This window comes from Mesoplodon mirus (assembly GCF_964341445.2).
Source record: "Mesoplodon mirus genome assembly, chromosome: 17".
NCBI lineage: Eukaryota > Metazoa > Chordata > Mammalia > Artiodactyla > Ziphiidae > Mesoplodon > Mesoplodon mirus.
In genome coordinates this window covers 4,426,281-4,440,614 of record NC_138993.1, presented here as the reverse complement: position 1 = coordinate 4,440,614, position 14,334 = coordinate 4,426,281, and the positions used below count along the sequence as shown (strand labels likewise).

General features: G+C 45.8%; 1 protein-coding gene across 2 annotated transcripts in view; it reads right to left on the bottom strand.

Annotated features, from left to right (window-relative positions):
- Positions 1-11,886, bottom strand: part of WASF3 (WASP family member 3) — a 92,424-nt gene extending 80,538 nt beyond the window's left edge. For both annotated transcript variants that reach the window (XM_082601910.1, XM_082601911.1), the window contains exon 1: positions 11,801-11,886. The gene's annotated coding sequence lies outside the window, so the exon portion shown is untranslated. The remainder of the gene's footprint in view (positions 1-11,800) is intronic.
- Between the last annotated feature and the right edge of the window lie 2,448 nt (positions 11,887-14,334).

The window sequence follows — 14,334 nt, the reverse complement described above, 5'->3', positions numbered from 1 at the left end:
TTCCTCATTTCACCAATGACCAATGTCTGCAAAACAAACATCATCTTTAAAAAAAAAAAAAGAAAAAAAGAAATTCCAAAATTACCAGAAATAATTTGAGGCTGACAGTAGAATTAAAGGGGGGAAAAAAGTCAACAAGCACCAAAATGTATTATATGAAATCCAACACTTCAGAAATAATACTTGAATGCTAACTGGACCTATAAATGCATATACATCTAATGCTTGGCCGCTTTTACACAAAGCCGACTGAAAGTGGGATTTCATTCACTGAGGTTCTTTGAGATGTTCCTGACAGAAACAGAAACTGCACAAATCTTTAAGCTACTTTACGCTACAGCACTTCTGAGGGAAAAACAACATGAAAGCCAACTTTTGAACATATTCATATTAATAAAAACCTATCCTAATACCCTTCTAAATGGAAAAACTTAAGAGGTTATTTTTAAATGCAAATTTACATATTGGAAAGCCAAAAATACACAGTAAGAAATGACTGGAAATACAGGCATCTCTAATTTTCAACATCTAAGGTGTCGGAAATGCAGTCAATCTAGAAATCACGTGTTTTTCGGCATGATTCAGTTTCATTTTTTCTGGGCTCATTCATTCTTTTCTGATGACCACGCACAATCAGTGGGCACGCTAACCGTTAGGAATGCTGTCTCCTGGTGGAAAAGGGTCATCACAGGGGTGTATATCATGTCTAAAGATCACCGTAAGGTGAGGACAAAGAGGGAGCAAGATACAAAGAGAATAATGTTTTTCTTGTCTTTCATTCTTTTTCCCCCAAAAGTTCAAAGAGACAAAAAAATAATGGTAAAACAGGCACGGTGATAATGGATGTGAGATTTTGTTGTATCTGCAAAACAACCCAAAATATCAATGTCCTCAGCAAAAGAGAACTGTTATATTCAACCTTATTTCCTATTCTTGGCACTTCAGTTTAATGTTTGTCCGGAATCAGGCTACTCACCTATGTAATCCATGGAACATTAAAATATTTGAATTTTGTCTATCATCTCAAATTACTCAATAAAAGGAAAGCAAAAAAAACAATAATTAAATAATTTGCTTATAATGAATCATCACCAGCCTTCCCCCTCCCTAGCTTGGATATTTTATTGACTTTTGTATTTTAATCTAGTTTCTCTCTTCTTGTTGTTTCACAGTTTCACAATAGAAAGACAGTTCCACACAATTACCATTCTAAAATTCTATAGTCTAAAACACAGTCAACATAAATAGGTACATAGATGATTTCCATCATTTCCTTTAAACTCATTTCCGTTTTTCCTCTCACTTTTAACCTACCAAACCAAATTATTACTGAATAACATCTTAGCCTCAGATAAGCTCTCAAATGTTTCTTTGAAAAGATGAATGTTAATTTAAAACAAATGCTTTTCACCTCTCTTTAAAAAAATAAAAAGTAAAACACAGTCACAGATAATTTTTCGACAATTTTGAGGTAAAGGTCTACCTAGATGGTAGGAGATTAACAGAACTGGCAAACCTTTAGAATGACCACAAAAAAAACCCGAGAGAAATCACAGGCTGGTAAAATCAAGAATGAAGAATAGACATTGATCACTACCAACCAGAAAAACTTCACAAGGATTACGAGGGAATACTCTGAAGAAGTTTATGCCACCAAACTAGACAACGTAGATGAAAAGGAAAATTCCTGGAAACATACAAATTAACAAAACTGACTTAAAAAGAAAGAGATAAGCTGAATAAATGTATAGCAAGTTAAGAAATTGAATTAGTAATTAAAAATCTTCCCACAGAGAAAACCTCAGACCCAAATGACTTCACAGGTGAATACCTAAAAAAGAAATACCAATCTTTCACAAATTTTTCTAGAAGAGGAAACACTTCCTAACTCATTCTATGAAACCAGTTTTATGCTGACACCAACGCCAGACAAAAATAACACAAGAAAACTACAGATCAATATCCCTCATGAATTAGATGCAAAAATACTCAACTAAATATTAACAAATCAAATCTAGAAACACAGAAAAAGAATTACATACCATGAACAAATGGGATTTATCCAAAGAATGCAAAGTTGGTTTAACCTCCAAAAATCAATTAGTACTATATGTCATATTAATAAACGACAATACTACATGGGTGTCTCAATAGATACAGGTTTTTCTTTCAAAAAATCCAACACCCATCTGTGGTTAAAAACTCCCAACAAAGAATTTAGCATCTATTCATTCACGGTCAGGGCTTTCTATTTAAGACATTTTTCCCTACTCTAGGCCATGAAGCTACCCTGTATTATTTTTTACCTTTCATCTTTAGATCTACAGTCTGTCTGGCATTGATTTTTGTGTATGTTATAAAGTAGGGGTCAAATGTCATTTATGGACATCCATCTCAAGGATCACACACCAATGACCGAAAAGACCATCCTTTCCAAACTATTTTGCACTTAACATAATCAAATGTCTACACATGTTTGGTTCTGTTTCAGGGCTTTCTGTTCAGTTTCATTCATCTGTTTGCCCACACTTGTGACAATACCACATGGTCTAGAATATTACAACTTTATAAACTCTTGATATCTGATAAGTCCTGCCACCTGTTGTTCTTCAAGGATGTCTTGAAATTCTTTGCCCTCTACATTTATATAAATTCTAGAAACAGATAGTCAAGTTCCACCTCCTAAGATTTTTTCATGCTATGGACTAGGGTTGAACAGTATCTATATCAATTTAGGGTGAACGTCTATATTTAGTCTTTCATACCATGAACATGGTATATTCCCTCTTTTCTTACCTGTTCCTTAAATTCTCTAAATATTTTATGGTTTCCTATGTAAAGGTATTATAAATTTCTTGCAAGTTCTATTCCTATATATTTGGATTTTTAATGCTATTATAAGTAGTACCTTTATTAACTTCATTTTCTAATTGTTTACGGCTATAGAGAATCTAGCAACCATGCTAAAGACACACCTTAAGTCTAATAACTTACACGGATTCTTTTGGATATTTCTGCATACACAATAGTTTCGCCTGCATATACTGAATTTTTTTCTTCTTTTCCAACTCTAGTATCTTTTATTTCTTTTTCTTATCTTACTGCACTGGCAAGAACCTACAATATAATGCTGAATAAATGTGGTAATTACAAGCATCCTTATCTCATTTCCAATTTTAGAAGATAACTTTTCATTATTTCAACACTAATATGATATTTGCTCTAAGTTTTCTTACCGATACTCTTCCTAGTTTGCTTAAAAGTTTTTCATCATGAATAGATATTAAATTTTAGTGTTTCCTGCATCTAATGATGACTGTATAGTTTTTTCTCCATCGATATGGTGAGATGCATTGGATTTGTTGAATGCTAAACCGACACTGCATTCTAGAATAAACACAAATTGTTCATGATATATTATCATTTTATGTTGATAGAGCTAATTGTTATTTTTTAGGATTTTTGCAAGCATGTTCATGAATGAGACTGTCCTAAGGTTTTTTTCTTGTAACATCCTTGACAATATTAGATATTAAGATTATGCTAGGGCTTCCCTGGTGGCGCAGTGGTTGAGAGGCCGCCTGCCGATGCAGCGGACACAGGTTCATGCCCCGGTCTGGGAAGATCCCACATGCCGCGGAGCGGCTGGGCCCATGGGCCATGGCCGCTGAGCCTGCGCGTCCGGAGCCTGTGCTCCGCAACGGGAGAGGCCACAGCAGTGAGAGGCCTGCATACCGCAAAAAAAAAAAAAAAAAAAAAAAAAGATTATGCTGGCCTGGCAGGATTTTCAGGCTCAGAGGATTTTGTCCACCTGATTCCAAAGCTCCTCATACATTCTCCCTCCAAAACATACACAAGCAGAGTGACCACATATGATCCATGCCTTCCAGCATTAATATAGGAGGCAGAATACAACAGCCTTCAAATCATCTGTAAGTGGAGGAATAAACTAACTGAATTCCAACAGAGCTTCCAACACACACCACTGCAAGCCTAGAGATGCTTCTCGTGCTGAGTCACTGACACGTTGCATTATTCAAGTAAGCCCACCACATCTAAAACACCAACTTGGAAGGCTCAACCATCACTGAAAGTACAGGTTTTGTTGTTTTCATTCCTGATCCTCATGTAGTTTTTTTTTTGTTGTTTTTTTTTTTTTTTTTTTTTTTTCTTTTTGCGGTATGCAGGCCTCTCACTGTTGTGGCCTCCCCCGCTGCGGAGCACAGGCTCCGGACGCGCAGGCCCAGCGGCCATGGCTCACGGGCCCAGCCGCTCCGCGGCATATGGGATCCTCCCAGACCGGGGCACGAACCCGTATCCCCTGCATCGGCAGGCGGACTCTCAACCACTGCGCCACCAGGGAGGCCCTCTCATGTAGTTTTAATTATCATTATTTATATACAGCTTTATTATGATGAATATTTCCTATAAGTTCATTCAAATCTTTATTTAATGGGGGACAAGACAGACAAGCTCCCACCACTTACGTCCAATAAAATCATAAGCATCTCAAACAGTAAAAAATTGGATAAAATATACATTCCATTTAAAAAAACTGTACATGGAACTTTTACTTATACACAGTTGATCTAAGTTATATCAGTGTCCAAAAAGAGAAAAAATGCTGAGTAAATATTAAAATGCAGGGCAATATTGTCTCAAATGAAATTTGACTATCAGTAGCAACCAAATAGCCTAAGAAATAAAGCCACAAACTTCTGAACTGCATAGCAGAAAAAGTAGCCATAAATGTAGTTTAAAAGAAAAATTCTGTCCTAAACCCTTTAATGCCTAAACCCTAACACAATTCTTTCAAATGATACCCTAAGTTTTGTCATGGCCATAATTTTTTTTTTGGAGGGATAGAATGAAAGAAACTGGGCATATTGGAAATGGAAGAAGTCTTTAATTAGCCTATGTGATGCAATGGACAAACAGCACAGAAGCTGTGCATTTTTAATTACAGCTCAGGTAGGGACTTCATTATCGCTGATAAGCCTTGTAACCGTTCAAAATTACAATGCCAATTTTTAAAAAGAAGTAACGTTTTTTTTTGTTTGTTTGTTTGTTTTTTTTTTGCTGTACGCGGGCCTCTCACTGCTGCGGCCTCTCCCGTTGCGGAGCACAGGCTCCGGATGCGCAGGCTCAGCGGCCATGGCTCACGGGCCCAGCCGCTCCGCGGCATGTGGGATCTTCCGGGATCGGGGCACGAACCCGTGTCCCCTGCATCGGCAGGCGGACTCTCAACCACTGCGCCACCAGGGAAGCCCAAGAAGTAACGTTTTAATAATCTTCCTCCCTGGGATATCTCAAAGAGCAATTCCCACTTCAGTCAAGCCTTTGGAAACAAAGTTGTTTGCAGTGTGTAATTAAAATCTGAAGGCCGGTGACTGGGGAATTTGGGGGTTTCTGAGACTGCTGGTTTTTAAACCAATAATCAAGGTAGTTAACTCTAAAGGTGTACAAAAACGGGAGACAAATCCTATGGAAAACTAAGAACCAAGATATGTTTTAAATCTACAGGGTTGGTTATAAAACAAATGTTTTTCTATTTCTACTGAAACAGACGAATGTCCTAATCTGAAAAAGTACAATCATGCCCCCAAAATTAAGGTCTTACTTTGCAGACATGGAAAGTGAATCTATCCCTCCCCTTTCTAGGCTGTGGACAGCCTCGCACAGGATGAGACCAACATGAGCACAGGCTCTATCTCCCTGCAACCTTCTGGTTCATGCCATCCTCCTTTTGGATTGGATATTTTGCTCCCTCCTGTTTAGACACTATTCCTTCCATGCACCACAGGGAGTAATTCAAATCCATGGTCTCTCCTTAAGCATTCACTCTAACCTGAGGAAAGAACACCACCCAGCAAAGAGTTACAAAGTCAACTGAAAGCTGATATCAGCCTAGGTAATTCCCTAACACAAGACTACATAAGGTAATAGGCAAAAACCAACACCCTCTGTGTCATACACATATTTTGAGGGCAAAATGACTCAGATCAAGTTTTTTAAATTACATAGTAGGGGTAGTGTTCTGCTTAGGTCATGAATCAAAACTTATGACATATTCAGTCAATGAAAGAATATCTGTTGAAGCTCTTCTATGGCAAAGAATACACTATTTCATCCACTTAGCTGATAAAATATGGCTACATGGGTTGTGGTTTACAATCACATCCATACTTTTATATCACAACAGAATTTCACTGAACTGTTCATGTGCACAAAAACAAGTGCCAGCACTCAATGACAGGATGCTATGAGATGAACTAAAATGCAACGTTTGTAGTAGGCGACGCAATCTCTGGATTGCGCTGCAGCACAACGTTTACAGGTCCAGTACGGTTTTCAGAAATCAGAAGTACTCAGAGACCAAAGGTCACATCAGCTGGGGGAAGACAATGTGTGTTACCACTGCGAGCTAAGGCCATGGCCTAACGAGGTCTTTACCTGAGGTTATCTGACAAAGGCAGACACACCTACCAAACAGGCACCACGCTGTCTGGGTGTTGACCAGGAGGGAGTTTATAGTTAAGTGAGCAGGACAATGGACCCTTTGCCTCAGCTCTCTAGCTTTTGACCACAGGAGCTTGGCTGTATCAACACTGTTATCAGCAGTAACTAGCGTGATATATAGTAGGCACTCAAACACGTGTGGACCTCCTGAAAAGAACCAGAAAGCAAAAACTGAAAGAAAAAAGTTAAAATAAATAAAACATTGAAAAAGTTCAAGAATATATAAAATAGCTGAAGACGTCTTTACATTAGTTTCAAGACCACTGCTCCAGAAGGTCAAAGGGCATCCCAACAAGAGGAGCAAGGGACAATGTCACCCGTACAAAGTTTAGAGATGATCCCAGATGCTGTGCTCAGGGTCAAGGCCCAGAGGCTCTAGTAGACCTGAAAGGTGGGAGAATACCCTGGGATGTTTGGGATGTTTAAAATTAAAAAAAAAAAAAAGCCAACAGAAGCCAAGAGCTAACGTCAGAGAGAACAGGCCCAGGTCAGGGGACAGGAGACAGAACAGGGTGGCTCTACAGATCAGGACTGAAACCCGAGTATGGGAAAATATTCTAATCTAGGGACATCTACTAAGTTAGGAGGATAGGCTCTGACACAAAACAAACAAGACTGGCCTTGAGGTAAGTGGCTGAGAAAGCACTGCCAGGACAGGGCAGCAACGGAGAGGACGTCACAGATAACGTGACCGCAGAGGACACCAGGACCTGGAAAAAGACAAGGCTGTGCGCACACAAACCCACCCTTAGAAGGACCACCCGTCCTAGGAAAAGCATGCCTTAAAAGGAAAACAGCATCCTAAAAAGGTTGTTTTTAATAAGAGAAAATAAAGTCACTGTTAAAAAAATTCCACCCTGCACCAGACGTTCCTCTCTAGTGAATGCCCCTCTCTCCTCTTCAAAATCCAGCCTCCCTTGACTGGCTTCACCCCCTTAGCACTGTCACCCCTTAATCCACGGCAATAAGGCTCCACTGTGATGCCTCTTGCCAAAATCAGTAATTACATCCTAGGGCTAAAACCAATGGAAATTTTGAAAGCACCATCTAGCCACCTCTGTCTAGCAACCTCTCTCTCTCGGTACTTTAATATGCACAAATCCCTCCCTTAAAAAAGAAGAAAAGGGCCCCCTTCACCCACCCTCCTCCGTCACCCTTCAGCACCAGCACACTCTGTGGCCCCGCTCACTAGGAAACCCTCTTACAAACCAGCCGTCTCACTCCTGTCCCCATCACTGTGGCATCACTGCCGTCAGCTATGTTACAATGACCTGGCTGTTACCATCCCTCTTTGCTGAGGTTTTCCTGGACCGTGGCTTCCCAGACACCCATCCTTTCAGTCTCAGTGTGGGAGCCTATCTTTTAAACACAAGAGTCCTTCAGATCCCATCCTCCCCACTCCTTCTCTTCACGCATGCTCTGCACAAGCTTCTTGAACCTACTCCATTAACAAAGGCAGAGGTTCTAGAACTTTCTCTTCTCACTGCACCCGTTCACTCAGCCCTGATTGCAAGGACAGATGCCTACTGAGTAATGGAACCATTAGATACTGCAAATAACAAGTATCTATGTCCTAGCAACTTAGTACCCATTTGAAAACAGCACACTTCAACTGAGAGAAAGTGGGTATTTCACTTCTCTCTTCAGTAAAACACAAACAGCATAATTTCTCACACCTTGGAGTCAGACTGGATAGCACCTCCCCCGTTCCCTGGTCCACACCGATCTGCACGCACAACAGCAACCAGTGAAACCCCAGCTTTGCAAAGATGACGTCATCAGAAGGAACGTGACATAAACTCCTGGAGAAACTGAGCAGGCAGGTCCCGCAGGGCTGACAGCTGTTTGCACTGCTGAGCATCCTTCATCGAACTCATACTCCCTGCGAGTTCACTGTGGCAAGCAGTTTGGGAACCGGTGCTGAGAACTCTCACACGCGTGCCTCCAGTCCAGACACCTCCCAATATCCGGATCCCAGTGCAGCCACTGACCGCTGCGTCCCGCAGGCACCTTGAACTTGACAAGGGCAGCATCTTTCCCCCAAACGGCGGCTGCTCGCTGTCCTGGTGCCTAAGGACAGCCTCACCACCCACCAGCCGCCCGGCCACAACTCGGCACTGCCCTGTCCCCTCGCTCTCCCAGCACACGCGCGCGCACACACACGTGCACACACGCGCGCCGACAACGCCGTCCTACCCCCTCAGGCGCCCCTCCCTCCAGCCTTGCCCCGCTATCCGTTTTCCAAGGGCACGTCTGACTGCGTCCGTTTGGGTCACCCAGCGGGGAGGCCAGGCCCCTCCTAACGGGCCTCGCAGGGCCCCGGAGGCCCGGCCCAGCCCTCCTCCTCCCACGCGGCGCCCTGGCCCCCTCCCCCCACGCCGCCCTAACCTCGGCTCTAGCTGCTCCAAAGCCTCGTGCCCCCGACAGGCCTCTGTACTCTCTCCTTTCCCCCTGGCACTTCTGGGGGCGCTTTCCTCGTCTCTCCGAACCGTCCCCAGGCTCGGGTTTCTGGTCATCCCGGGAGCTCCGCGAGGGCCCGTTCGGAGCACACTGCGCCGTGACCAGCGGCTCCCACGGTCGCAGACGCCGGCGAACCGGGAGCTCATCCGGGGCCCACAGAGGCACCTGCCTTGTTCCCCTGTGTCCCCGAACACCCCGTGAACCCTGGAGTTCGCTGAATGAATAAGGCGGGCCCATGAGTGGGTCCGGCCAGTCCCGGGATGCTCCACGGCCCTCTGCTCTGCTTCAGCAGCCGCCGCGTCGCACGGGAACTCGGCGCACCATGAGCATCCTCAGAGCTGTCGTCTCTTATTTCTGCAATCCCAGTACTGAAATAGCAGCGCCCGGTACTTCGCTGGCATCCACTGAAGGGCTTTTGAATAAAAAAGGTGACTACCCCATGGCATTAAGTGCGGTCACCCCTGGAGAAAGAAACAGGACCAGACGGGGGGCGACAGGACCAGGAGGAAGAGGAACTCAGACTTCCTGCTCCACTTATCTCTACAGTGATGGTAAATGTATGTTACAACATGCGTTATTTACGCATTGCTGGTCTACGATACTCCTGCATTACCAGCCTAAAAGGAAGTCAGGGGTAGAGAACCAGCTGGGAAGAGGCATGCATGGGTCCCAACGCCAAGAGCAGCTCCTGAGAACATCTGACCTCAAAGAGGAAAAACAGGCCCTGAGAAAAAAAAAAAGGACTGAAAAGAGAAGTCGAACATCTGCAGTCTGTCCAGCCATATGGAGGCGCTCCCAAGAAAACATAAGGAGTTATAGCAGCCTGTGAGCGGAAAACACAATCTCGAATATTCTTCAGAGAAAGTCCTGGGAACTCTAAACGACCATAAGCAGTGGCCCATGAGCTATATGTTGAATACTTATAACAGGCAACTATTTCAATCAAAACGTTCCAATAACCAGAAGGTTCCTTGCCACATGAAGGCTTCCATGGGAAGGGTAAGGCGCGTCTACAAGGACACACTGAGAAGAGATGGGTGCTATAATATGTTGGCAGGACCGCTCGGCAAAGTGTGTTTTTTCACCTTTATTTTCAGAATTTTGTAAAAATGGTGTAGCACATCATTGCCTATTAGGTCATAAATCTGAGGCAAACAGAAAACAGCAACCAGAAATGCAAGAACAATTTTTATAAGGAGATAGTTCCAGAACGAGCTTCTTTTCACTGTGTTAAGAAAACAGAGACTACAGGTCAGACGGTAACTATATAAAGCCAACCAAACTTTCCAACCTAGTGAGCTTGAAACATCTGAAAAGACGCAACTCTCATGAATATCAATTAAGGAGGTTTTTAAAAAATGAAGAAAAATTAGTATGACGTGGACTACGCTCTTAGGAAGGAGACCAGACACACAATGAGAACTGCCTATGGGAAAGGCCAAACCCGGCTTTCTTTCGTTTAACCTCTCAAGTAGATAAAAGAACTAGCTTTAAAGAATCTCTGCATTGTTTCACTGCTAGAAAAGGAAAGTTGGGTAAGGCACGTAAAAAAAGAAGCAACCAGCGTTCAATAGAATTTGCCGTAGAGGCAATAGAGAAGTAAGTCAATTATAACACTTTGAACCTAGTTTTGATAGAGAAGCAGACATTTTAAGTTTTAGACAAACCTAATTTTTTTTAAGGTGCAAAACATTTCTAATGGCTGGCTCCTGCCCTTAAAAAATGTGGATTCCGATTCTTAATCTTTCATGCCTCACGATGCATTTGATTTGAAGAGCCTCAAAGCAAAAACAGGTCTTTTTAATTGTCAGTTGTTAAAAACTTAATAATTACTGCTGGTAATAACTGAGAATTTAAAATTCATCCCCAAATGAGAAAGAATTCCTATTGCGCCCAATAGCAGCTAAGAAACGAGATGCTCCATTCATCCTTAAACCCACAGCTGAGTTTCTTAATAATTAAGAACTCTGCTCTCCAGTGGGGAACTCTCCCTTGCACAGAAGCTGAACCAAGAAGAAATCGCCATTGCCGATTAAGCAGCACACACGGAGAGGCAAAAGCTTTCCCCTCGCCGAAGGCCCGGCGCGGAGGAGGCGCGAGAGCCGGGCCCCGCCGGGAGAGCCTCCCGGGAGGACGCATTCCGGCCCGCGGGCCCCGGAGCGCCCAGTCCCCGCGCCCCGCAGCGGGCCGCTCGCAGGCTGCCGACCCCTTCCCGGCACCCGGAGCCCAGCCCGGCTACCGAGGCCGGGACCGGGACCCCGGGCGCCCGCAGCCCCGGGGGAGGGGGCACCGGCCGCGGGGAGGGCTTAGCCGAGGGGAGAGGGCCGGACCCGGGCGGCGGGCACGCGGGGACTGGGCCAGGTGCGGCGAGGTCGCGCGCAGCCCGGAGGGACGCGAGGCTCCCGGACGCGGGGCAGCCCCAGGCCCATGCGTGCGGCGCGGGCCGAGGCCCGGGCGCCACCTGCGGCCGGGATGGCGGGCGCCTGCCCCGCAGCCGGGCGGCGCACACCGAGGCCGAGGGTCGGGGGGCGGCGCGGGCGAGAACGGCGCCGGGCCGCGCAGCGACGGCGGGAAGCCCGGGCCGGCGCGGGAGCCGGCGGGGAGGATGCGCCAGGCTGCAGGGCGGGCGCGGGCGGCGGCGCGGCCGCAGTGGGCCCCACCGCCCGCCCGAGCGCCCGGGCGATGCAGCAAGTTCACTTGGCCGCGGGGCTGCGGGGCCCGCGCCCGCCTCTGCCCGCGGGGCAGCCGCCCGACCCGAAGCCGAGCAGCGCAGGGGTCAAGGCCGGACACAGGGAGCCGGCCGGCCGCAGCCCGCACTTACCGGTCCGCGGTTCCGCCGCCGGCGCCGGCGCCGCGCTCCCAGCTCCATGGTCCCGCCGCCCCGCGGCCGCCCGGCGCCCCCACCCCGCACCGCCCCGCACGCAGCGGCACCAGCGACGCCGCCTCCAGCCCGGCCACGGCCGCGGCCACGCCCCCTCCCGGCGGGGTGCCAGGCCGGAGCGAGAGGGGGGCCCAGCGCCGGCTCCACCAACCAGGGCCGGAGAGCCGGCCGCTGCTCCCGGATTGGCGAGCGCCTCGGCCAATGGGGGCGTGGCAGGAGCGCGGCGCGTCGGCGCCGGGGGGCGGGGGATTGCGGAGGAGGCGGCTCTAGCCCTTCGTCCTCCGCCCCGGGTCGGGCTGAGGCTTTGGCCGGAGTCCCTCCCGGAGTGGACAGGTAGGGACTCTTGGGGCAGTGTTTAGCCTGGGGGCCGTGCCACACCTCCGCTTACGATGTACCACTGCAGTCCCTTTGGGTTTCCACCCATACCCTAACCTTCCCTGGGTTTGAGGGCTCTTGGAGACAGAGGTCCATCTACCTGTGTGCTGCAGAGTTGAGGGTCCACAACCCTGAGAGGATTACAGCCATGCCCTCGGTTGGTCTTATGCCCTTCTCAAATCCGTCAGCATTCTGCCTGCAGAATCTTCTCATTCCCTCTGCAGATTCCTCTCTTCTTTTCCCCCCGCCTCCGACTTTAGTCTCCCTCCGCCCAGATGTGAGAGAATCCACAATACCTCTTTAAATACAGGGTATCCCTTAAACTACCCAGCCAAGCCCCCTGGCAGTGGGACTTGATTGATGACTCGGGGGTAAGCTTAAGGAAAGAAAAGGGAGGAGGAAAAGGAAGGAAAGGAAGACAAGAAAAAAAGGAGAAGCCAATTATGTTCTCCTAGGTCCTGAAGGAAAAGGGTTTAAAAACATCAAACAGAAGTGTTATCTTTATTTCACTTTATTTTACTTGCCTTTATGCTTTTTGGTTTACCAATAAGGTCACTAAATTGAAAAGCTTTTAGGAAATAAGTTCAAATCCCAATAAAGAGTCCTAGAAAAACTAACTCAGGTTGTCTTTATAGACATGTGATAACTACCCACATCTGATCCGGCTCGTAACAGCAACTAAATGCTAGGAAAAATGCATAGCAGCTGATAACAATTTTAGCAAAGTTTGCAGCACCAGAAATGCAGAAGAAAACGCATGCATCACTCTTCATGTGTAATCTATTAACCTACATTACTTCCAAAGGAAGCGTCTTTAAAGCTCTATTTTAAGGTGACATATTTAGTTTCCATATCATGTCAACATGAAATATTCTGGTCATTAATAAGGTAAACAGGATTTTAGTGAAATATTACAGTACTCTGTATTTGTAGTATTGATACTAGGGTGATAAATTTCTGTTGCATGCAAAGCTGACTTGTTATTCAAGTTGAAACGGCTTTCCTTCATTTTATCTTCATTTACCCAGGGGAATAGCTTCCAGGTCTATATTTAGGTCATTGATTTAGAATTCAAAAATGTGAAGGTGTAAGATACCCAGAGTCTGTTTTCAGGGTTGCTGATCACATTTCCCTTGCTTCTCCTGTCTTCAGTGACCCCCCCAACTTTATATGAACTGCTGCAACACTTAATTCACACCCACTATTAGCCCTTAATTGTACTGTCCTGAAGTGTTCAGGATTGTTTCATATAAGTCGGTTTTATCTCTAATTAGATGGTAAGTTCCATAAGGGTAAGGTCCTTATTTTATACTACTGTTTCCTTCCCCCGTGCTGTCTGGTGCAGTGCTGAATATGTAGTAAATATAACCCTACCCTTAGTATTGTGTCCATAATGTAGAGAATTTTCTTCAAATATAGTACTTCTGTGAACCAGCCCTTTAAATAAAATTGCTCAGAGCAGTTGCATTGAGGGGCTAATGCCACATACTTAGCTGGAAAAATGTTGCCAAATCAGGGAGTAAATTGGTTGCCTGTAACAGAAACTTGAGTAAAGTGCATACCAACAGGGGTTGCTTCTTACCACGTGACAGGAAGTCTGGAGACAGCCTGGAGGGTCTGCAATATCTCCAGGGTGTCAGTATATCTCAGGCTCCTTCTCCCCGTTGGCTCTGCTGTCCTTGACATGTGACTTTGTCTTCCTCTCACAAGATGGCTGCTCCCCTTCTGGACATTGTATCATATTCTGGAAAATGGTAGGGGGATGGGTAAAGGACGTAAGATCAAAGAGATGCCCGCCAACTGAATCTTCCCCTTAACAACCTTTCTGGGAGGCCCTAACCAGCACCTTCTGTTTGCTTCTTATTGGCCAGACCTGTGTCACACTGTGACATACCCCTGAGTGCCAAAGAGTCTGAAATACTAAGTAATATAAGCCAGACACCTTGTCTGCACCAATGTGAGGGTTCCGTTAGTAAGGGAAAGGGGGAATGCAGTTTCTGCCACAGTTGCTGAATAAATGACATTCCCTACTCTCTCCTGTTTATTTATTCATGAAATGACCCACTTTTTTTTAAGCCATTCAAATCGCAGTAAGAAAA